Source organism: Lasioglossum baleicum, chromosome 9, assembly GCF_051020765.1.
Source record: "Lasioglossum baleicum chromosome 9, iyLasBale1, whole genome shotgun sequence".
Lineage (NCBI taxonomy): Eukaryota > Metazoa > Arthropoda > Insecta > Hymenoptera > Halictidae > Lasioglossum > Lasioglossum baleicum.
In genome coordinates, this window is record NC_134937.1 from 7,064,349 (window position 1) to 7,089,612 (window position 25,264).

The window sequence follows — 25,264 nt, forward strand, 5'->3', positions numbered from 1 at the left end:
GATTGGAAAGCTTTTTCACTTTGAAAACCGCGACTCCTATTCCTTTCCCGTGGCCGGTCACAAAGGAGGAAATAAATTAGATTCCTCCGGATGGTGTGCGGACCACGTGTGTCGTTAAATCACCGAAGGTTTCTCATCAAAGCCTCCTACACCCCACCGCCGCGTCTGTCTCGCCTCCGTGCGCGTGTCTTCTTGTGTGCGTGTATCCGCGCCGTTTGTTTGCATCGCGCAAACAGGTGCATCGGCTAACCACTCGCCCTTTTCGCGTCGCCAAAAGGGCATTGATCGCGACGCTTGCATATTATCGCCTGCACCCACAGATAGCCACTGGCTTTCGTCTACGGCGGATTTAGCTCTGGTCAAGGTCGGTGCAACGGACGACTCGCAGAACCGCATAAATGTACTCGGACACAAACGCGGTCCTTTTTCGTCTGCTGACGCTCGCCCAAACAATTCTACCGTTCTCTGATCCTGAGCTATTTTTAACAACATTATCGCTCTCGGAAAATATCGAACTTTTTAATAGACAATTTTTTCCTTGATTTAATTTTTTGATTTGCTGACGGTCGCCCAAACAATTTTACCGTTCTGTGATTCCGAGTTTGAAAACATTATCACTCGCGGAAAATATCAAAAGTTTTACTAACAATTATTTCCTTGATTAAATTTTTTGGTTTGTTGACGGTCGCCCAAACAATTTTACCGTTCTGTGATTCCGAGTTTGAAAACATTATCACTCGCGGAAAATATCAAACTTTTTACTAGACAATTTTTTCCTTGATTTAATTTTTTGATTTGCTGACGGTCGCCCAAACAATTCTACCGTACTGTGATTCCGAGCAATTTTTAAAAACATTATCACTAGACAGCGGATCTTCATGCAAAATAAAAATTTTCTACCTGATTTGCAACCAACTGGGGTGAAATAGAAATTTATTTTCTTTCTTAACACGTTCCGTGCCACGCGTACCACCGATGGTCCATGTTAAACTATCAATTTAGGCCGCGTCTACCACTGGTGGTACACGCTGATATACAGGGTGTCTTAGCTGAAAGAGGCCACCTAAATATCTCCTTTATTTTTAATGGCACGAAAAAAATATTTATGGCATAATTTAAATGGTAGCGAAGGAGGAATATCATAGAAGAACAATTTTCTTGTCCATTTTTAACTGTTTTTTCAAGGTCATCGTTATTTTTTATCGGGAGAACTTATTTTTTTTATTCCATCTCTTTATAGCGGCTGAAAAAAATACATTTGAATATGTCATTAATACATATTATTGATCGTCTAGGGGCCATTTAAGACTGCAGAATATATTTCCAGCAAAAGAAGGTGGCATTATACAAGAAGTATAATTGTATATATTATATTTTATATATATTACATGTATGTATGTATGTGTATATATATATATATATATATATATATATATAATTGTCGAGCAAAAAATGGTTCGGCACGGAACGTGTTAATATATTTAATAAGTCGAAAATAATATAACAGTGTTTTTAAATTCTTCTAATGTTTTCACTGTGTGGAAATCTGCTGTCTAATTATGACTCTCGGAAAATAGACAATTTTTTCCTTGATTTGATCCTCCTACTTAGCTCTTCAACAAAATTTCTTTTCACCAGGGTTGACACTGAAACTGCCTGTATTGACTTAAAGTTGCTTGTTTCAGACCAGTTGAGGAGACCAGGAGCCAACCCGTGTAAATCCCTGAGCCTGAGGTAATTAACCCTCGCAATATAAATTAAGTCTTATGCCGAAGTCTTGAAAATAATCCTCATTTAACTTCATCTTAAAGATGAATGAAGAAGTCGGTAACAAATTTCAATTTAAAACGAGTTTCAGATGATTAATTGTGAGGGCTATGAATTAATTTGTACACCTAGTATTAATCGTATTCCATTGTACATACAGGGTGGTTCGCGGTAAATTGGATCAGCGAACTTACAGAACATTTATAAAACAGTAAAAAATATAAAAATTCTAAGATTATTGTTATGTTGTTTCCAACGTAAAAAAATTATTAAGGGGTAAAATGAATTTTTATTGAACTGCTACTTCCTACAATCGATGCAGAATATTTTTATTTTGCATAAAGATGCGTAGTTTAGTTATCATGCGTGTTGCCAGTAAATTATACTATTCTTCCTCTCCCATTTTTTAAAAATACTTTCTCTTTAACCCCTTGCCGTATCATTTTCTTTACAGTTACAGTGATTAAAACGTCTTTATCTCGAAAAATCTCGTAGAAGAGAAACGAAAGAGATAATATTTATCTCGTAGAAGAGAAACGAAAATTTATATATTTAGTATGGTTACATTAATTGTAATGCTTAAATATTGAGTATAAACGAATAAAATTATATTTCATTTAAAAAGAAAGGCGTAACATTCATATTTGTTAGATTTTGTTTAAAATCTTCATCACGAGTCTGACTCGTTAAAATACGGCAATGGGTTAAAAGAAAAAGGTCCGCGAACGTAATTTGCCGCGAACACGCTGTATACAAAATGATAAAAAGTAGATAGAGAATCTTCGGCAGCATACTAAGTTCCCAACGGACCGAAACGGAAGATCAAACCATAATATCGTTCTTGTCCCGGTACCATTACCGCGAATCTTCTCCAGTAGTTTTCAATTACAGGAACGGTGGAAACACGGCGTCGGATATAATGAAAATGAAACACTGCGAAAAACCATCAAGGAAGGTAAATCAGCTCCTTCGAGCTTGAAACGGAGTTGAACGATCCGATTTCTGTGTAAACCCCCGAGCGAACGCTAATTATTCGACGAATTACGCCATTAACCGAAGTTCGACTTCTCCGCGCGGTATAAGTGGGGAAGGGTGCACAACCACATTTCCCGGATAGTTCTCAGACTCGTTATGTACGTTTCACGTCGAGTGTCAAATCGAATTTCTGCGGTGCCATACGAATTCAAATAGCTCCGGGGGAAGTTGCTGAACCGGGCCAATTCACTGATTTTTCTCGGAGCCGCGCCCGGCTCTTCGGTAATTACGCGAAAGTACAGCACAGTATGTGGGAAGTTTGCGAACCAGACATCTATCCGCTTTCCGTTGACGCTGAATTCGATAATGCCGAGCTCGGGAACGCTTCCCTATCCCACTGTCGAGAAATTAATTGGCAACTCTTTGGAGAAAATCGCGTGTCGTTAACGACCGAAGCCTGGTAATTAGAATAGATTGCACTTTTTTTATTCTTATGCGCTGATGGATCGATCATCATTACCGTTGATGGACACCATTAAGCAAACTACTATACGAACATCGTGTAATGAAGTCAATTTTTCAGCTTTCCAATTATACCAATAAACATTTCGTTAACTAATGTGTATGTAAACAATTCAAATTATTAGATTCTTCGTCCGATGTTTCTTACATATTTTATTGAATGTTTTGAAATGTGATTCGGAGATAAGAGAATTTATTAGATCTCTCTGGTTCAGCTGGTTGATCTGGTAGATTTGTTCATCGATTGATCCTTATAAAATATTATATATGTACTTACATATTTCTTCCACACACTATTATTTATAAAATGAACATCTAGCAACTTTAACTATTGAAGCAAAGGGTATGTGAACCAACAAAATTCTGAGAAGAGAATATTCAAAATGCTTGTCAATTTATATACGCAAATTTCATGTATTAGTTATCTTTATTCTAACATAAATAAAAATTGAATGAAGAACATGTTAAAAGCTGCGTGAAAATTATTTATGTAATACAAACGTGTTATATGTGCAAGTAAAAAAGAGATTCCGGTGTACTTGTTACTAAACTGCGGATTTATAACAAAAATGGTGAAACTTGAAACAGTAGAAACATTAAAAGAATTTAAAAACATCTACCAGGAAATTAATGAAATCAAGATATTTTCTGTATATCATCAAATTCAATGTTAATTATCTTGATAAATAATGAGCATTGTCAAAAACGCTCAGGCAAGGGTGAGCTCATTTTTGTTCTAGATTCATCAAAAAAATAAAAATCTGCGAACCCACCACTGTGACCTCTCCTCGTAAGATTGTTAAAGCAAGAAAGACATTTCTATGTAGTTCCTTTCCCTTCTAATGAATGCAAACAATTTTTATTTTGCATAAAGAATAAATGGATGCCCCACAACGAGAAGTGGGAGGCAGGAAAATCAATTTTCATATTGGAATAAGTGATCCTCAGCTTACCAAGTCCGTGACGAATGCTTTGATACGCTACCTAGAACCATCGCTAATCGTTTCCAGCCAACTCGCGATTACCATAGCCCCGAGGTCGAGAGAGAGAGAGAGAGGGAGAGCCAGTCGATTGATAGTTAAATGAGTCCGGCGAATTCAATAACGAACCGTCCACGTGTAGGTCGGAAAAGAAAAACCACGTGGCCGATCATGATCCCAGAAGGATCGTGACGTCCGATCGTTAGGGTCGCGTGGAAAATCGTTGTTTCCCTAGTGGTAAACGTGCAGTTAACCCGCGACGGGGTATTAAAGGTGCGTTATCACTGGACGAGTGGCCTGCATTAATGAAACCCGATGAAAAGGCAAGATTAATGCGCATAAATATCTCAGTCTGACGGCATAAACGCGAGCTGTTGGTACAGACGGGGGTTTCGAGGAGTGTACTTTGCGCGGCTAATTATGTAAGAAATATGCACATAGATAGCACGGTCATTAGATTTCCGCGGCGAGTGCGCGCGTGCGAGCCATTTTCCTCACTTTCCCGCGATGCAAACAGTCGGCGAAACTCGCGGAAAGAAGGACGAGGAAATAGAGATACGGAGAAGGAAAGAGTTCGTGTAATTGAGCAAAGGCGATTCAGCGAAGCGTGGTTCTAACTCTAAACCTACCGGCGATAATCAAATGATCGGACCAGAATTTTTTAGTTTACAATTATTTGAATTACGAAGATGCTTACGTTGGAAATGATCAAATACATTTCTTCGATCTGACATATACCACGATAAAAATCGCACAAGCACTATGTAAAAAATCGGAGAATATGCGAAAGTTATTTGTACGTTAGGTTATGCTTTTTGAAGAATATTATACCTGTGGTTGAATTTGTCTTCTCATTCAGTTTCTATTTCTTGCAATCGGTGCAGACAATTTTCATCTTGCATAAAGATCCACAGTCTAATTATAATTCATAGGAAATGACTGAATTGAATTCTGTATTTCGCACATGCTATAAATGAAAACCATACAAAGTTCGAGTATAAATTCAATCTCCCCGCTTCTATAAGGTGTTTCACTTTTATATGTTCCGTGCTTGGTAGGTTTAGCGTTGAAGAGAAACGAGTAAAAGTAAACTCCGCTGACGGCGCGGCGGTCGGCCGGGAACCAGTCGCGATAATGCACTCCGGATAACAAAATTCAACGGCGATATTAATCGACTAATGGCCTCCTCGCGTGATACTTATATTCCACGTCTCCTCCAGATAAGATTACCGACGGTCAAAACACGATTAACTGGTCAGGAAGGATTACGACGTTGTCCCCGATCGATCCTGTGTGTAGCATTATCCCCGGCCTCGATGATAATGAAGCGACAGAATCGAGGGGTTGCTCAAGTGCTCTGCACACTCATAATGATGAGTGGAATGCTTTTTAACCCTCCAAACGGGGGTGCTTTCGACGATCTCGTTGAAGACGATGTCTACATTTATTTTAATCCCTTTCAGCCATTTTCGGGAATATATTAGTTATCTTGTACTTTTACGAGGCATGCCTGAACCCTTTGTGATTTACGCTATAGCTACAGTGATTAGAATTTCTTCGTCGTTCATAATTTAATATAAAATTGATATGTACTGTAGTTTCTATTGGTAACAGAAAAATAGAATTTTATTTCCGGTTGAAAGAAGTTAATGAACAAATAGATTTAATAAGAAATGGGTTTAATGAAAACATATATTATACATTTAACATTTAACACTAAACCTCCGACCGCCGGTCAAATGACCCATTTTAGATTTTTTATTTCACAGTTATTGAAATTATAATGGTGTTTTTATGGGAATTGATTGAATACATTTTTTGATTCCAGTATATAGTAAAATAGAAATCGCAGAAAATATTAATTAATTTAATCTTGTTATTTTTATAATACCATACACATCAGTCACTTTTGATGGGCGGTTGGTTTAGTGTTAATAAATTGCGTTTAAAATCTTCACTACAAGTCTCACTTGATGTTATAAGGGGTTAATGAGGCTTTATGAGATCATTATAAATAGACTGCGGAACTTTATGCAAAATAACAATTGTTTGCATCAAATGCAAACAAACGCATCAATTGCAACGAACAAGGACCAACTAAAAACTTCGTTCATTCTTTAATAATGTTCATAAGATACAACTAATACGTTGATGTTCTTAAATTTTTTTAATCTGTCCACTGTTTTAAATTGCAACTACTCAGTTTTGTCATAAATCTACAAAATCCGCTGTTTATTTATCAACCAATAATTTAACAATGAACATACCACATTGTGGTAACCACAATTATTCAAATGTGACTGGTCTGTAATGAAGAAAAGAACTGAATATTGTTTAACGCATCTTTTTCCGTTTTTATTTTCAGTCGTTTGTTCAGCTCGTTTGAATAAAACGAATGATTATTTACGAACCAAGAATAATCGTAAAACCCGGTTGTATCTACTTCCGAAGGAATTCCTCAGAGATGCTTCGATCCTTTTGTTAGGCCCGGAGGTGTGTTCTATCCCGCTAATGGCTTTCTCAATGTCCGTATAGTCAAAAAAGTACTCAAGGGAAAACATCATGGCGGCCAGAAAAGTCAAGACTTTCTTTCTTTCTTTCTTTCCGTAAAGCCCTGAAGGCTCCAAGTTTCTACTGAGGTAATGTGTAACAGCACACGCCAACATCTGGAGATTACAGACTTGGTACTTACTTCAATGAGTAGCTTTGGAACTAGATTACTCGTATACGAACAATCTGTTAAATGAATCCAACGTTTATTTGATAGTCTATATTTCTATAACTGTTGTCCCTCTTGAATTCACATAATTGTTTCCTGCAGCAGAATAGCTGCATTAATATATTCAGAAAATGGAAATACATTTTGCAGTGGTTCCTTAAATTGCAAAGATACATAACTACAGTCTTGATATAAATACAGACACTATTCTATGGTTTAGAAGAATTAATTAATTTAGAAGAAAAGAGGGGATAAACAGTAAACAGAGCAGTGGTGAAACTCTTTTATGTCTAACTATTTCTTGGCGAAACTTTTATCAGTATATTCGTGACACTTTTTTTATTAAAACAATATCAAACACGAAAAAAATTGTATCATATTTCTAATGACTAGAACCAGTGTCGTCAGATGAGGGGAGACAGCACGAATTGAGGTGTGAAAAAGTTACCCTCTCTCTGTTAGTACCGGACATAGACATGACAGATACGAAACGCGTCACGTGACCGGACAGGGCGGAAGCGTGGGGATTGGCGTCGTGGAAGGGTAAGTGGGAACACAAGTCTCGATTAAATTTTTACCAATCTGTACAATAGATCATGTTCTGTATGGATCACATTAGATTAAACTATTTATTCGTGAAACTAGGTATACGGAAAATGGTGGATTTATTGGTTCGGATAGTCGAGGTTCTACTGAATCATCAATTATACAACTGGTTCAAACTGTGTCGTGTTCGAACTCATTGTAATCAGAAAAATGTGACAAATATGTCGATAAAAATGTCACACAAAAATAAAACACAAGTCTTGATCTGGCGACACACAGTGGTCTAGCTACAATGCTAAATTCAATTATTACCGATCTGTACAATGGATCATGTTTTGTATTGATCACTTTAGATTAAACTATTTATTCGTGAAATTACATATGCGGAAAATGGTGGACTTATTGGTTCGGATAGTCGAGGTTCTACTGAATCATCAATTATACAACTGGTTCAAACTGTGTCGTGTTCGAACTCATTGTAATCAGAAAAATGTGACAAATATGTCGATAAAAATGTCACACAAAAATAAAACACAAGTCTTGATCTGGCGACACACAGTGGTCTAGCTACAATGCTAAATTCAATTATTACCGATCTGTACAATGGATCATGTTTTGTATTGATCACTTTAGATTAAACTATTTATTCGTGAAATTACATATGCGGAAAATGGTGAATTTATTGGTTCGGATAGTCGAGGTTCTACTGAGTCATCAATTATACAACTGGTTCAAACTGTGTCGTGTTCGAACTCATTGTAATCAGAAAAATGTGACAAATATGTCGATAAAAATGTCACACAAAAATAAAACACAAGTCTTGATCTGGCGACACACAGTGGTCTAGCTACAATGCTAAATTCAATTATTACCGATCTGTACAATGGATCATGTTTTGTATTGATCACTTTAGATTAAACTATTTATTCGTGAAATTACATATGCGGAAAATGGTGGATTTATTGGTTCGGATAGTCGAGGTTCTACTGAATCATCAATTATACAACTGGTTCAAACTGTGTCGTGTTCGAACTCATTGTAATCAGAAAAATGTGACAAATATTTCGATAGAAATGTCATACAAAGATAATGAAAAATATCTCGCAGTATATAAATAACTGTTTCACGTATATCGAGACATAGTGCGATGCAAAATAACAGGACAAAGGAACCACTGTGCAATCTCCTAAGCTAAACAGACTACAAAAACGAGGCAACGGTAAAGCTCGGAAGCAATCCCTTTATCATTTCGAACCGAAGAACGGATATGCAAACAAGGATGTTCTAAAACGCGGCGAAGTTGCCCGGCGACACATCCATTTCAGCGGAGCGTTCCGAAAACGAGAAATACCCTGACGAAACTACCTGCTGCGGGGCGATAATTAACTTACGATTCCGGCTTCAGTTGCGCAAGTCAAATATCGAGAGAATCGGGAGACCGTGTTCGCATCGGCAAACAATTAAGGGGAACGTTCCTGACGAGTCGTCGACTCCGTGTCAACATCAACTTCGCGGCGCGTATCTGCGGTTTCCGGTCTGGATGGTGACGGAAATCCCGTATCCGGCGTTTTTCGGTTTCTGATCACAAAGACGCCTTCCACGGGGGGATGGGCCCCCGAAGTTCCGGGTGCTCGATAACAAATTGATCCGAAATCTAGGGCACAATGCTGGGGCAAAGTTGGCGCCTTTGCGTCACGGGACTTAGACATTTATAATTAATAGCCCTAGTCCGGGAGCGCCTCCGTTTCCCGTCACTAATTAAGCGAGGAAAACGATTATATCGATAGCCTGGTTTAGCGACGCTTTTACCCACTGACAGGAGCTGGTCGGGTTATCGATAACGTTATTAAATCATAATGAATTCTTCGGCACACTTCCTTTTTATCCTTTACGCCTGGTGCTTTATGCGCCGCGACAAAGCGCCGCGGCCGTGATAAAGGAGAACGGGGAGCAAAGGAATTTCTTTTGTACCGTCTGCCGGTATAATGATGCCAAATTGATCCAATTGTTACTTACGTTCACGGCGACGGAGAGTACTCTCGATTCGATGTAGTAACTTACCTGGAACAGAAAAAGAACACGGGGAAATTAATTGAAAATCGAGACCAATAGCACCGTGGATTATGTACGGCTAACGAAGACGAAGATTCCAGGATTTCGAAGATAATTAAGAGCACAATTCAATTCGACGTCTGAACGTTCGACCGTAAATTATATTTCCTACGGAATCGAGAACCGGTCGAGGTCACCTTTCAAGGTCATTTTCAATTATAGAAATGATCTATAGTATCTGCGTTTCCTCGACATTTCCTATCGCTTCAAATTAAATGCTGACCAACAGTTAGTCGAATAAAAAGCAGAGGTCATTGCTGGCCATGGTAAAGTTGGTTATCTCTGCAGCACTGATCTATTCTACGATGTTCTATTTTGATGCCTCGAACCTCAAGTTCAACCCACTTTATGTATTTAAGTGCAATAAAATTAATTCATGACCAGGTTCTGCTGTTAGACAGTTACCTGTTATCTGAAATCACTGATGCGAATTTTCTTAGCTAAACACAAACTGAAGGAATTTAAAAAACTTACTGGAGCATATTCTGTCATGTCATTGTTTAACCCTTATGTAGTCAACCAAAATGTATAGATTATTTAAAACCTTTCTGTATTTAACATGTTTATAGAAATTCTCAGTGTGAGACTCTAAATTAATATATTAGCGAGTAAATAATGGACATTCACAGAAATTTTGTAATATTTTTTAGAGGAACTTTAACAAATTGTTGAAGAAATACAGTAAATGGATATCCGGGTACCCGGTTGACTGCACAAGGGTTAAATATGTCGACTATTTTAACACTGGATATCATACAAATTAAGTTGACATGTGATATTCAATTTCAGAAATATCAAAACATAATCAATTTAAAGAGATACAAGTATAATGCCTAGACAGCGGATCTTTATACAAAATAAAAATTTTTACGCGAATTACAACAAAATGGATTGAAATAGAAATTTATTTCTTTCCTTCATATGAATTTTATACGTTGAAAATAATATAACAGTATCTTTACCTTTTTCTACGGTTTCTACTGTGTATTAAGTTACTAACGATTACGATATTAATTTTAAGCTATTAATTTTTGTCATAAATGAATAAAATCCGCTGTCTAACAATAGCTCTATACTGGAATAGAATAGTTAAACTCGGTGAATTTATTACTGATATTACAATAAAGCTGCATTCTCACAAAAATTTTTAAGAGAACATTAAAACTAAATGAAATTTTTACTTCAACTCTTCAATCAACTAACTTTCCGTAACGTTTGTGAAGAATAGCTTCACTTTACATTCCAGGAGAGAGTCATATTATACAGACTAGAACTGGTTCTTACTTGCACTATTATTTAATTGCATTCGATATGCATAAACAACTTTAATAACTTATAATGTAGATAAAACGCTTTATCACTATCCTTTTAATTGCTATCACTGTACTCAGACGTAGAACATCTTATAACACGCGAACATGTGATGATAATCAGTGCATAAAAATACCGAAGATTACAAAATAAATTATTTTAGACAGTTACAGTCGCTCGCATTAGTATTCGGTCAATTAAGAAAACGATGACTGTTTTAATATTGGACCATACCAATTTTTGAGAAGTGACACAATTAGTTTACTACGTGAAGTGAAACAGAAATTTTGAAAATACGAAAAGAAAATACTAAAAGTTGTTTTATCCAACTTATATATGTGGGTCTGTATTGAAAATTTAAAGAATACGTTTTGTAGATCTGTGTCAATTATACATTCTGTATAATTTCTGCATACATTCTGTGGCATTTCTGCATACATTCTGTATAATTTCTGCATACATTCTGCATCATTTCTGTATACATACTGTATAATTTTTGTATATATTCTGAAAAACTCATCAAAATCGGCCACCGTTGCAATGAGCTGCAAACCACTTTCAAGATGGTGAAAATTTCCGTTCTCCACGATCTTCGTCCTTTAACAATAATAAATCTTAGGAAGTTTTTCTTTCGGAACAACCAACTTCTCAACACCTGCAAAATGTATTGTTAAAATTTTCAATTATAGTAACCACACAAAAAACTTGTAGAAACAACTCAAATTATTTTAATTCTTCCAACTTCTCAAAAGAAATCCAAGTCACATGGTTCAATGTTAAAAATGTAATCTCCTTTGCAACAGTGCATTTCTTATTTTCATTTCAAGCAAAATTTTCCCGCATCTGCACGCAGTTCCCCATGGGCCAATAAGTTCGCGGCTCGATTTCCAAGAGTTCGGGTCGTCCGAGAAACAACATGCATTATCCAGATTACGCAGTTATCCATTCGTCGGTAGATTACAGAATCGCATCACGCGCAATAATAACGCTCGAACGACAGAAGCTTCTTAGGGGCTGGCGCGGGACTCTCGGTTTCAATTGTCGGCCGGTTCAGGGAGTGCTTAAACTTCCGGAAACAGAGCCGGCGCACAGGGCGCATATCCGTTAATACACTGATAGCGTGCGCGAAGAGCATCTCAGAGTCACGGCGTCGGCGTCGCTCGTAATTGCGAACGTTGACGTCGCCTCTCGTTACAAGATAATTCGGAAAGTTCCCCGGGCGGCGAGCTGCGAAAGGATGCGAGAGCGTATGATGTTGAGCGAGGTTTCAGCGCGACGTAGACGCGTCGCGCGGGCGGATAAGGGGGGAACGCGCCGACACGAGGTGGGGAGGGTATGGGGGAAATTTGCATCTACACGACGCGGCCCGTATAATGGAATTAAAACGAGGTGGTGCTGCAATTAGCTTCCTAACTAATTCTACAGGCGCGTCGCACATCGCGCGTGTCCGTCGACAGAACGAAAAAATGGACTCGACCGGACTCACGGTTCACAAATCCGGTTTTTCTGAACCCGTCGAGCCCGCAGACGGGAATCTGTACCGTTTACATGACGCGACGACGCTCTCGTTCCCTTGTATCACACTCTCCCGTCGCCGAAATTAGAGTGGAAAATTTGTTTCGCGTGATGAAATTCGATTATTCACTGATCACAGTGTTGGAATCAAGTATATGTACCAATGAATTTGCTGGATATCATCAAATGTTAATTACCTTGATTAATAATGAGTATTGTCAAAAATGCTCGGACATGGGTCAACTTATTTTTGCTCTGGATCAACCAGAAAAAGTTTAATCAAAATTGACGAGTCCGCCACTGTGACCTGTCCCTGTAAGAACGCAGAAATATAAGCTGTTTTAGCATTTATCGATAAACTGAAACTGTCGAAGATAAAACGTTGACGAATTTAAAGCCATGTGCCCACCGGAGCAATATCGAGGAACTTTTTGACGAATAAACAAATTTCGGAAATAACAAAACTGAAATGAGCAACAAAAATGAGGAACATTTATATTTTGTTTCGATGGTTTTATAAATAATCGATAAAACAGAGAAAATATTAGAAGAATTAACAAGTAAGTATAATAGCAACTTGTTAAAATTATTGAGATAATTTACAGTCTATAACAAACTCTTTATTTGTCCAAATAATCTCACTGTGCTTCCTGCATTGTCAACATTATTTTTATCTTCCGCAGAAGTAGGACGACATGAACTAAAGTAAGTCCATTGTGTGAAAGACCGTCTTAAAAAGTGGTAGAATTATATAGAAAAAGAAAATCAATGAATACATATCACCACATCAGACTAAACAATTCATTTTATCGATTACGAAGTTCCTCCGTGTAAAACCAAAACAATTTTATAAACACACAAACACGTAAGTAATCAACAATTTCAATGGACGCGAAAAGACTATTGCGGCAAATGGCGTAACTGAAGCAAATTTGTTCGGAGTATAAATTCAATCCAGCCATTTAAATAACCCAGTTGCATTGCTTTCAATTCGAGCCGGATGAAATTTCGCCTTCTTTTTACCTCGTTAATATACCTTTCACCGGACGCATACAGGAAAGGGGACGCAAAAGAAACAGCTACGGGGGTACACAATCGAATAACATTTTGTTGCCGCGATTTAATATATAAAGTTTAGCGACGAGGAGGAACAAGGGGGTGTAGTCGAAAGGCGGTTTCTTGCGGGCCCTTGAGAAATATTTTCCGGCTGCGCCGACTAAATAAACGGATACGTACACGCGCGCAAGGCAAACCTAATGGCCGGCCCCCCATCTACATCGCGGAGTTAACTTCGGCTCGGATAATGAACTAGTTAGGTGCACAAGCGACAAGGGGGATGGATGAATCGTGGGCGGTGCAGGTTCAAGAAGGTTACGAAACGGAAGTAAAGTTAAAGGGGAAGGAACCGACCGAGAAACTAGTGGACAAGCAGAACCCAGTTTCCACCCACGCGAAACTTTGCCAGACAGTAGCGAATCACCGGTAAATTATTTACCTAAACATCGCACTAACCTTCCGAATAACCTGAATTTCCTATCTCCCATTCCCCGGTGGAACTTCTGCCTCCCGGGAGCAACAGATGCAATTAAAATAAGTAGCACAGAATAAAAGGTGACCTGTGTCCAGTGAATAAATACTTCCTAGTAAATGAACATAATTTGTATTAACAATGCCCACAGCGAATCTCCTCGTCATGTTAACATTTATACAGTGATCTCACTGGTTTTCATCAGGGTTGGAAATCAATTTTTATCACAATACAGGGTGCATTCGGCAGCTAGACCGAATTATAACTCAGGTTGTTATACTGAAGATAGAAAAAATTGAAAACGTTTGCATGATTTAATACGCAGTCACATCAATTACATGGAAATTATTTCATACTTTTCAGTGCATTTGTTTAATGCGTTTTTTCGAAGTCGTGGTTTAATTGTTTTTAATAAAAATGTTTTTATTTCACACTTTTTAGAGGAACGAGTAGAATTTGTAGAACACCGTAAGATGGTTTTTCGGTCTAATATGCCGTAAAGCTACGCTTGAAGCACTTTGATTCCATTTTGGCTGGTGTTCCGCAGAGGATAACAGTAAAAGTTAGAGCGTATTATCCATTCGCAACAGGCGGAGCACGAGTCTACGGTGTTGATAGATCGCCGCGGGGATATTAACGTATCATTACGGGTTCACGGGTCTCTAACGGAAAATCTGGTGAGGAGTTTCGGGGTGTAGGGAGGGCAAGAGGGGTCAGGGCACGAAGATGGAGGATTGGTAGTTACAGTGGCCACCAGCTAGTTGGCTTGTCGCTGTTCCCCAGAATACACAACGGCCTAGACGATGTGCATTGTAATTATACGGAAACAGGCTCTCGTGCCTCATCCTTTGTCCCTGTCCCCTCTAGCCTAGTAGCTTTCTCCGTCTCTTACAAGCGACGCATCTCGTATCTTTCTCCGTCATGTGAATCCTTTCAGCCGTTTGTAGTCATCGATGTACCGCCCTTCCTGGCTGTTTGCACAGGCCGGGAAACGCAAACTGTGCGAAATCTCTGGACAACCAGTGATCTAGGCACGTCGCGTCGCGTTGCGCCGCGTACACGTGGGCACACAGAAACGCTAACGAGATCGTTTGTTGCGCGATCGAAAATCAGAGGGAACCGTGTAATTAATCGGCGATCGTTTATCATCGCGAAGGTTTTTTACCTTCGCACGATCCTCCGGAAAAGGATCGTTTTTTGGAAACTCGTTCACTCGTTTTTTGAAGCTGGAAAATTTGTTGTTTCTCTGTCGTTCCTATATAAGTTGCATCGTTTCCAAATATGAGATTTCGAATGAAATATAATGAAAATTTGTTTTGTTCTAAAATGTCAAGTGACGGATAAAAACTAAAGTGTAAAATGAAAGTTGATGAGTGAGTTGGATTTAATTGGGTAAGGTTTACACGTTGACAAAACTTGTCATATGTAGAGAATATGTTAATAGAAAATTGAAGAGAAGGTTTCATCATCCCCTAGCTTGTAATTGAATATAAAGCGACAGCCATAGATTGATCTGTACAGATAATATTAACGAACATCAGGGTCTTGATTGTCTTGAATACATTGTACACGTTCACGTAAAATATTGTTTAATATTAACAATAAATATTACGAGGAACGTGTTTATCATCATTCATATTTGTTATGAATTTACACGAAAATTCATTGCTAAACTTACACAAATAATGGTACCATCGATTATATCGAATTGCATTTAATTCGTACGTAAAGAGGTTAATAACATATTGTACATCGATGAAATGACTCCGGGTAGTAAAATCGTTGTTTTATTCATAACTAATAATCTCTCCTTTAAAAAAAAATGTAACGACTAAACTGCGGATGTTTAAAACATGATCTGTATGAATTAAGTCGGATAGAAGTTTGTTTCTTTCATGAATTTTCATAAATTAAGTTCATCAATTCTTTCGATTATCCTGCTGTTTTAAATTTCACTTAATGTCGTAAATGCGTCACACCCGCAGTCTACTAATGACATATATATGTACTTAAATTAAAAAATAAGGCAGAATAAAATTTCAATAAAAAAATGGAAAATATAAGCAAGTATTTGTACACGTAACACTTCACAAGATTCTACACACATTTAGCATAGTACGTACACGAAGAATTGATTCAAACCACATTAATACACGCAGATGAGGAGAAGAAGCACGAATTGTGGGGAAAATGTTACCCCCTCTCTGCCAGTACCGGGCACAGAAACGAAACGCGTCACGTGACCGAGCCGCCAACGTGGGGGAATATCGTCGTAGAAGGGGAAGGTACAGTGGAGACACAAGTTATAATCTGGCGACTCTGAGTACACCTAGCAACGTCACTGACGCCAGCAGCATCCTGAGATAAAATAATTGACCTAAATCTTTAAATACGTTCAATAGCAAATGATCGCCTGAATAAGGTAATTTCACAGCAACAATAAAAATTTAAGAGCACTTCCCACTGAAAATGAAAGAACGTTCTCGTCGGGCAATCGGGGCGAGAATCGGCTTCGAAATTGAATTTTAAGTTGGAAAATGAATTGCCGGCTGAAAAGAGTGCCGCCTTCGCCGGGAGCGTAAACCGGGTCATAATAATAGAACGAGGAAGACTGTCGTCGGGAGAAGAATCATGCAATCCGGATAAGATTAATTCGATTCAATAAGAGGAAAGGTTCTCCCGTCGGAGAAAGAAAGGCTGTCCGAGAGCGTCAGGGAATCGGATCGCGGGGAATGCCAGCAGCCTGCTGTCAGCATGGCAGCAGCGTCGAGGATATTACCTGCTATTAGCGTGAACGGGCCAGCAGGTGATCTATTATCAGGCCTTGCGTGTAATCAACCGAGGCTCCGCTAGGCAGACGTAAACATACACGAGCGTAGATGGGAGATGATCGCCGATTAATCTCGTACGTAAGGAACTCGGATGGAAGTTCTACCGTAATTCAACGCCGCAGGAAACGTTCGAATCCGCTTTTAAAGCGAAACCAGCGAGCGACGTTGCGTTTAGAAATTCTTTCCCGGTAATTCATCGCGAGATACGCGATTTTACGATGCGTCTCGTCGGAGGTTAGTCATTCTTTCCAATACAGTAGAACACCACGGTTATCCGCCAGGTTACACGCCAGGAAACAAGGCCGTTCGGGTAATAGAGGCTGGGTTAAGAGTTCCTATACATCATACATACGAGTAGATTGCGGATGTTTATTTTTCTAGACGAATTTTAAGAGAAAGCGGATTAAAATAGAATCTTAGTTTCCGTGGTAGTAGCCGTTTTAGATCAGAATTAACTAAAATCGTACTAAATTCTCTCATATTTAATACAATAGCATTTTTGAGAATTTTCAAAAGTCATAATTCCATAAAGATCCGCAGACTACATTTGTAAGGAAGCTCGACACGGCGCGGCGCGGCGCGACGTGATGATTGTTCACCCGTTGCTCGCTCGCGGGGAACTGTTTATTTAACCTAACCGCAACGTAATCTTAACAAAACGTTAACGCAACGCATAAATCGATAAAATCATATACAGTCAAACCTGTTTTTGTGCGGTCTTTTTATGCGGTATACGTATGTATATCGAGATTCTGTTCGCCATATGTAAGTTCACCGCGAGGTTCGGTCAATCTCAACGGTGTTGGCATAACTTTTTTTCTATCAGTGTGTATGTACTACTGACCTAAGGACTTATTGACTCTAATATCTTCAAGTGATGAAAGCGATTTCGAACCAGTTCATCCCAAAAATATGCGCGTTTTGGACTACGACGAGTAGTATTGAATTATGTACAGGGTGTACAAAAATTGTATGTCACCATAGCGTGATTCTACACCTCATGATCGGTGAAGATCTGTTAAAAGGACTTCCCGCAAAATTGTCCTTGACTGACTTTTTTAAGGTTTTAAAGGTCAAATATTTTATGATTGCATCGTGTTCTACTCATCGAGAGGATAAAAAGGAACCATAGGTCGGAACTCAGTCGTTCTCCCAAAAAACAATGGTAAATGTTGTCTACATTTTGAAAATTTCTCCGTGTTTAAAATGAGAAATTAAAATTTTTTAAAATGTTTCCATGTGTAATTTAATTATTTATTTTGTTTGGAAAACACTTTCTCGCTATTTCGTAAAGCTTCGACATATTTTCTAAGTGAGACTTTTTTATGGGGTCTCTCCTTCTTTAATATGTTGTGAAAAATTATTTGTTATAGCTATTTATGAAGTTTGTGAATATCTTTTTTGTGCGGTTTTTTTCTGCGGTCCCTATCTACCGCACAAAAACAGGTTTGGCTGTGTAACAGTTTGCGCGGATTTTATGCACTTGTACAGCTTCTATTAAGAAGTGTTAACTTAAATTTTTAAAAAATGCTGTTCTTTTTACAATTAATAATTTTCTACATTTTTACTAACCATGTGTCGAAGAGTGACAATTCTAATCTTCACAAATAAAAGTTGGTGAGAATTTTAAAATGGCACCTCTTAATGTCATCTTGGGCCGAAACATAGCGCCAAGGGTCTGTGTCCCTAAGAGTAATTTATCAAATTTGTTGAACAAGGCAAGAATTGTTGATTTGGCTTCTGTTCTTTACAATTGATGCACAATATTTTTATTTCGCAAGTAATTGCAAACGTCGATGAGAGATCGAAGTGAGGCCTGTGAGACCAGGAAGTGAAAGGATTCGTCATACTTCCTGCAAGTTTGTGTCAAAGGAAATATATTGTTCCGAGAAAAATTGAACAATCGTAGATCTGGTTGATTCACACTGTATTACAGAAAATTGTTGATACTGTACAATTTTTATTGTGCATATATAACTATGGAAAAAACGGAAATTGTACGAAATGTAAAGATAGAATGAAAAATGATAATCGGATTCGTTCAGATGACAGTACCGGTCAAGGTAAAAGGTTGAAACTGACGGAGTGCAATATGTTCGTTCTTAGAAAATTATGGAATGCTGAATAGTGGGTTTAATCTAGTTCAAAAGCACTTTTGACCTCCTTTCACGGAATAGAAATTATTAACACTGGTTACTTCGTTCCCGTTAGACTGCAACTGTCTCCATATTTCATAGAAGTCGCTTTGTTCCAACAGAAAAACCGCTTCTGTGAAGATACGTTTTTACGCGACAGTAAATGCTGCTTCTACGATGGTCACACGAAAGATCATGAAAAGTCAAGATTGTTTTATCACTGCGGAAACTAAAAGTCGTCTTATCGTCGCTGCAAAAGTCATGACTTTTAGTGGTACATGTACAAGGTTCTCTACGTGCACCCAGCTGCGTGTTTATATCATACACAATGTTATATAATGTGCTTGATACATTATATTATGCATGAATGTTGAAATATTTCGTTAATGCACAATACCAAACTTATACTCCAGTAATTTCACTTCTAGTGGAATAATTCCTACTATTTTGTTCTGGGCGAAATTTTGTTTAATAGTCCAAGAATATAATCTCCCATTAGAAACATAAACTTATTGTCTGTAATATGATAAAAATTTAAATGTTCAAATATTTGAATAAAAACACACACACAATTATTTGAATTAATAGAGACGAATATCATGCTATATAAAGATTATTTGGTTAAAAAGCAATAAATAAATAATAATAACAGAGACGAATATGAACGAATTTTTGGTTGATAGTATTTTTACACTTCTTTCACAACTGTCTGCTACAAACGTTTATATAAAACAACAAATACTAAAGCTTCTGCAATCCGAATTATATTAAAACTTTTCTGGAACGTTTCCGCAGTGGTCACGTCCACCGAAACTTTTCCTTATTTAACTTTCACGTATGTAAGTCTCGTATGACGTAACTGAAATTTTTCAAAGCCATTTCTCTTCCTCCAGTCGTTAAATAGAATCGGCAACGAAGGGGACAGGAAGAAAAAAACGTTGCAGGCGACAATAAAATCGGCCAGCTGCACAAGACATCCATGCCAGACTAAACAGTTTCGAAGTGTTGCCATACTCGACACACGTTCGATACTTAATCAAGCACTGCAGCCTTTCACGGTCCGGCATTGTAAACTTCTTCATTTTTAACTTTTACATGTCCATTTTGTAGTTCTTTTTACAACGAATAGTATGTTGATTAATCACCACATTTTGGACAAACATTACAAAATGAAATCGACAATACGTTGTTTTTTCTCTCATATAAAAAGAATGCACGATAATCGCATTGATTGATATTGAAGCAAAGATAGTTGAATAGTAAGATTAGATATTTTAATTAAAATTGAAGACAGAGGACTCTGATGATCATCTTTGTACCTCAAAGTGATGTACGGGGTGTCCCACTTTTCCCAGGCATAGTCAAATGTAAACTCATGTGAACAAAAGTACTTATTTTTACCTATGAAGAATGTTTTTAAAATCCTGAGATTATAAAAATATGAGTATGATTGACAATTTGTTTGCGTGGCCAACGACAATACATTCTCATTGAAATTGTACAAATTATCCAGGGGAAAATATTTATTTTTACGTATTTTAATCTCATTAGGAAAAAATACGTACATAAAATGTACACTCGCAGTAATAGGTACATTTACCCTATATTATAAAACAGGGAGTTCCAACTTATTCCCCTTCGAGAACCGCAAGGTCCTCACCATTAGTCAAACCTCTCACCACTACTATGTACAGCCGTAGAGTTAGTGGGCGGCATAGCGGCGAGGGAACAGGACGAAGTTCTACGGCAACGATGAAGTCTAGGAGTGGGGGTGGTACCTAAGTGGGGAAAAAGCTACGCGTGGCTCGCGAGCTTCATGTTGGAACTCTCTGTTCTAAAAAATGGCTAAATATTTGGATAGACACATTCCTGTTATTTTTATAAAGTAATGCAAAATAGTGAGCTACAGTGGTCCGTAAACCTAGTGTTAACCGATCTAATTACAAGGTTCGGATTCGCGAGTAGTGATTCTCCGGCGCGCTAAACTCGCGAGACAAGGCGCGGCGGGATGCCCGCGGCATGTTTGATCTCACGCTACCTTCTCGATCCGCCTAAGTACCGTAGTTTCTTTTATGGAAAAGGCTCAAAGGGAGGAACAGTTGCGTTCTTTCGCGTAGTTCCGCCCGCTGCGACGAGTTACTTGAATAATAGAGATAAAACGGGAAAAGATAGGGATATGTGCGGGGGAGGTAGAGAACTGTGAACCGAGAGAAGATGGAACTGCGAGTTGGGGAGGCAGAGCGAAAGGAAAGCGACTTCTCATGGGATGTTAACTCGCGTGCCGGCACTCTATGCCCGGGAATTGCGATGGGGCCACGCATGTCGCGAATGCCACCAAGATTTCATGGCATGCGCCGAATCTTCTCCGAATGCCACGGGAAGTGACACTCGCGAGTGTAATCGCATTTTTAGATAATGCTTTCAACCCTCTATGGACACCATCGTAAATCGATCCCTTTCTGCCGTACGTATTAGCAATTCTGTGCAAAGTGCAATATAATAAAGTGCACGCTTGATTAAAGGTTTAGGGTGTGGCAGCATTGAAACCTCAAAAAATCGATTTTTATTGTTGCTTTCCAGACTCATACTTTTATCGTTGGATCAAAAATTTTACGTAGATATCGTAACGAATCGTGCCTTTTCTAACTTCAAACTCTTACACTTTAATATCGAGCCGTGATGAGGATTTCGAACAAAATTAAATGATTATGTTATTCACTTCCATGAAACTCAAATCAAATTTTATGTTGTTGTCGATGTATAATCACTGAAGAATATAAGAACATATACATTTTCCCTTTTTTTTTCTAGGAAATTATGAGTGACGAAGTAATAGTTCTCTGTAACCATAAAATAAATTGCAGTGCCAGTTAAAGTCGTTCATCTCGAAACTACATTTCTAACCCTCTGTCTGCAACCTTATTTTTATTCTATTTTATTTTATTCTATTCTAAACCTTAAAAATAATTTTTTAAAATTCTGGAATGTGTATTGAAGTCTCTATTTTAATACATAATTGTTGCAACGTCAAAAGTTTAAAACATTCAAGAGTGAAATTTCGCTCCGGACAAACACAGCCCTGTTTCAGTTAACGGCAAGTTAAAACAGCATCGAAATCGTTGTAGAAAGAAATTTTTATGCGACTCATATTTCTTGCAATTACTGCAAGACACTTTTATTTTACATAACAATCCTCAGTCTCATCATAACTCTCGAACAGATAAATATTTTTTATTTAAATTTTATTAAAAAATGTAATATTGGAGCATTGTAAAATCAGTTTCATTCTCTAGCTTGGAATTTTTGGATAAACATCATTATTATGTGAAAACTACAGTGGGTGTACAAAGTGTTCGTACACCTTTTAAAAACTAATAACTTTTTTATAATTGTACCAAACGACCTGATTTTTTATAATCAATTAGAAGCATTGGTTTACGAAATGATGTGCCAAAAAGATTTTCCAGAAATTTTTAATTTACAAGGTTACATGCAAAAATGAAAAAGGCATTTTCTGAAACTCTTTTATTTGGGTCCCTAATGAAAATTTAAAATATTTGTTTTGTAGATCTATAATAGTTATACACATGCTGAAAATTTCAACGAAATCGGTTGACGTAGGAAAAAATGACACGCATCGAAAGATGTACGATTCTGTGGATTTGAAGCAGAAATTGATCAAAAGTCGTATAAAACTACGATTTTTACCATTTTTAACCGCTTGTAGCTCGCGTGTATGTTAATCGATTTCGATGAAATTTTCAGCATGTGTGTAACTATTTTAGATCTACAAAACATACATTTTAAATTTTCTTTAAGGGCCCCAATAAAAAAGCTTTAAAAATCCCTTTTTTATTTTTGCATGTAACCTTGTAGATTAAAAATTTCTGGAAAATCTTTTTTGCATATCATTTCGTAAACAAATGCTTCTAATTGATTATAAACAATCAGGTCGTTTGGTACAATTATAAAAAAGTTATTAGTTTTTAAAAGGTGTACGAATACTTTGTACACCCACTGTATGTCAAGCTTCAGCGAATTGATGCTACAGTGTAACGTGCATAATTCTCTGTCGACGTTCCCATTTAAATAAAGGAGTTACCAGACACGTTTTTCAGACCAACAAAAACATCGAAAGACCGGTGAAGAAAGAATTCGAAATTTTTCAGCCCGTCACACCGACTTCCCCCTAAATGCAACGACTATCTGCGAGTATCTTTCGCGTTGCGTGCAACGATGCAGCAGGGAGGACAGCAGAACGAAGGAGAATGCAGTCCGGTGCATTCGGGGGCATCGAGGCGCGAGGCTCGTTCCCCATGCACTTTGCATCCGCGGTGCATAATTTGTACTGTCCGAGGGACCATCCTTCTATTCCCCATCGATCGATGGACATCATCGGCCACGTCGGCCACGTTCCCCTTTTCAAATACACAAAGCACCGTACGTGCAGGCTGCACCACGCATCAATTAAACGTCCCCGCGTCGATCCGTTCGCGTGTATGCACCGTCGAGCCAAGAGATCCGCGATATGAAAATGTTTGATCGAACCGATTCTTCCTTTCAGGCGAAAACCCCCGATTCCAGGGGAACACTTGCAAAGAGGGCGCAGACTATTGTGAACACTGTTAACTCCGGAAACTACAGTTAATTCGTTCGCATTGTTCACATTTTTCCGCGATTTTTCAGTTTTTCACGCGTAAATCGAAAATTTTCTGTTATCGTACCCATGATTTTTTTTTATACATTTCTATGGTACACGTCAATCTACAATTAATGTTATTGGCGCTCTGGTTCGATCAGTTGGAAAAAATAAGCAAGTTTGCGAAATATTACATGAAATTTAATTCGACGCGTTTCGGTCTCAATTTAGACCATTTTCAAGAATAGAAAAATTTCCGTATTGCGTCTGTAAAAATTAATTAAAATATTTTAAATTATTATGAACGTATTTTCACACAAGCAGAAGTAGAAATGTGTAAAACTCACATGCTTATGAAAAGTATTAAATTATATTGTTAAAGGTTATGGAATAACGTGTTGATTCCATGCTGGTGACATGTGGACTGAGTAAACCGTGAAGATTCGAAATGAAAACGAATTAAAGAACGATCTCTGTATTGGCCAATCGATAAATGGCGCCAATACGAATCTTTTGAACTCACCCGAGCAACTTACAGTTGTTGAAATACCAATATGAAAATTGGTAATGAATTAATCGACATTCAGAGTGCTTTTTATTGAGAGAAACAAAATTTATTTATTTGGAAGGTGATTCATCATAAAACATTACTGGTTCAGTAATGTTGCGTAGTATTCATGTATCGAAGGTGTTTCATACCTAAGATTTACGCTTTGGTGTTTAATCGTGTGAATCGTTTCCAATAGGACTCTACGTTGTAAATTAGATTCTTTATCAATAATTTTCATGTTCTCAAAGTCAAAAGCATGATCAAATTCTATTGAATGTTTCGTCAGAGCAGTATGCTGCGTTGGAGGTGAAAAGATATTGTGTTTGTGTTCTCTGATTCTGTTTTCTATATGTCTACATGTTTGTCCAATGTAAGATTGGTTACACCCTTTGCATGGTATTAAATATACAACATTACAACATTTTAATAACGGAACTTTGTCTTCGATGTTAGGAAAAAGGTCTTTTAAATAATGTGGTATTTTGTAAATTGCGTGTATTCCCACATTGTTAAAGATTCTTTTGACAAGTCAATGTTTAAAAAAAATTACAAACTTTAATATTGATACTGGTTTATTCCACTCTTTAGTTCGCGCGTGTCGTCATGGATCAAATAAATACATATTTATTTCATCCCGGGTTCTGGAAATTGATTCAACGAAATTCGAGTTTATGCGCGCCAATATTTACGGTCTAATCCAAATGTTTACGTATCGACGATTCAATAATAACTCGATTTATAGATCGAGTTTTATAAACTGTATTCACAGGGTGTCCCAAAAATGTTGTACTTTCTTGAAAGCGGTGATTGCTGAGGTCATTTGAAGTAATTCTTTAATTTGCCAAAATGTACTCCGCGTCTTCGTTACGCAGTTATTAACGAAAAACAGGAATCAATCAGAGTGCGGGTACAGTGGATGACTTCCGGCTCGGCCAATGACAACGCTTCGCTCAGCGGGGCGTGTCACCAAGTTGGAATCCGTCTGCTGTAGGCGCGCTCTGATTGGTTCACATTTTTCGTTAATAACTCCTTAACAAAACCGCGGAGAACATTTTCGCAAAGGAAAAAGTTATTAGAAATAACCTCAGGAATCACCCTGTATAGTAAAAACAGATACGTGCAATTTAAAAAAGT

General features: G+C 37.8%; 2 protein-coding genes across 17 annotated transcripts in view; one reads left to right on the forward strand and one right to left on the reverse strand.

Moving 5' to 3' along the window:
• Positions 1–25,264, reverse strand: part of Hiw (MYC binding protein highwire) — a 525,671-nt gene that overhangs the window by 412,884 nt on the left and 87,523 nt on the right. The window lies entirely within an intron of this gene.
• The window catches only part of LOC143212420 (uncharacterized), a 240,721-nt gene that overhangs the window by 142,528 nt on the left and 72,929 nt on the right, over positions 1–25,264 (forward strand). For both annotated transcript variants that reach the window (XM_076431242.1, XM_076431244.1), the window contains exon 2: positions 1,686–1,734. The gene's annotated coding sequence lies outside the window, so the exon portion shown is untranslated. The remainder of the gene's footprint in view (positions 1–1,685; positions 1,735–25,264) is intronic.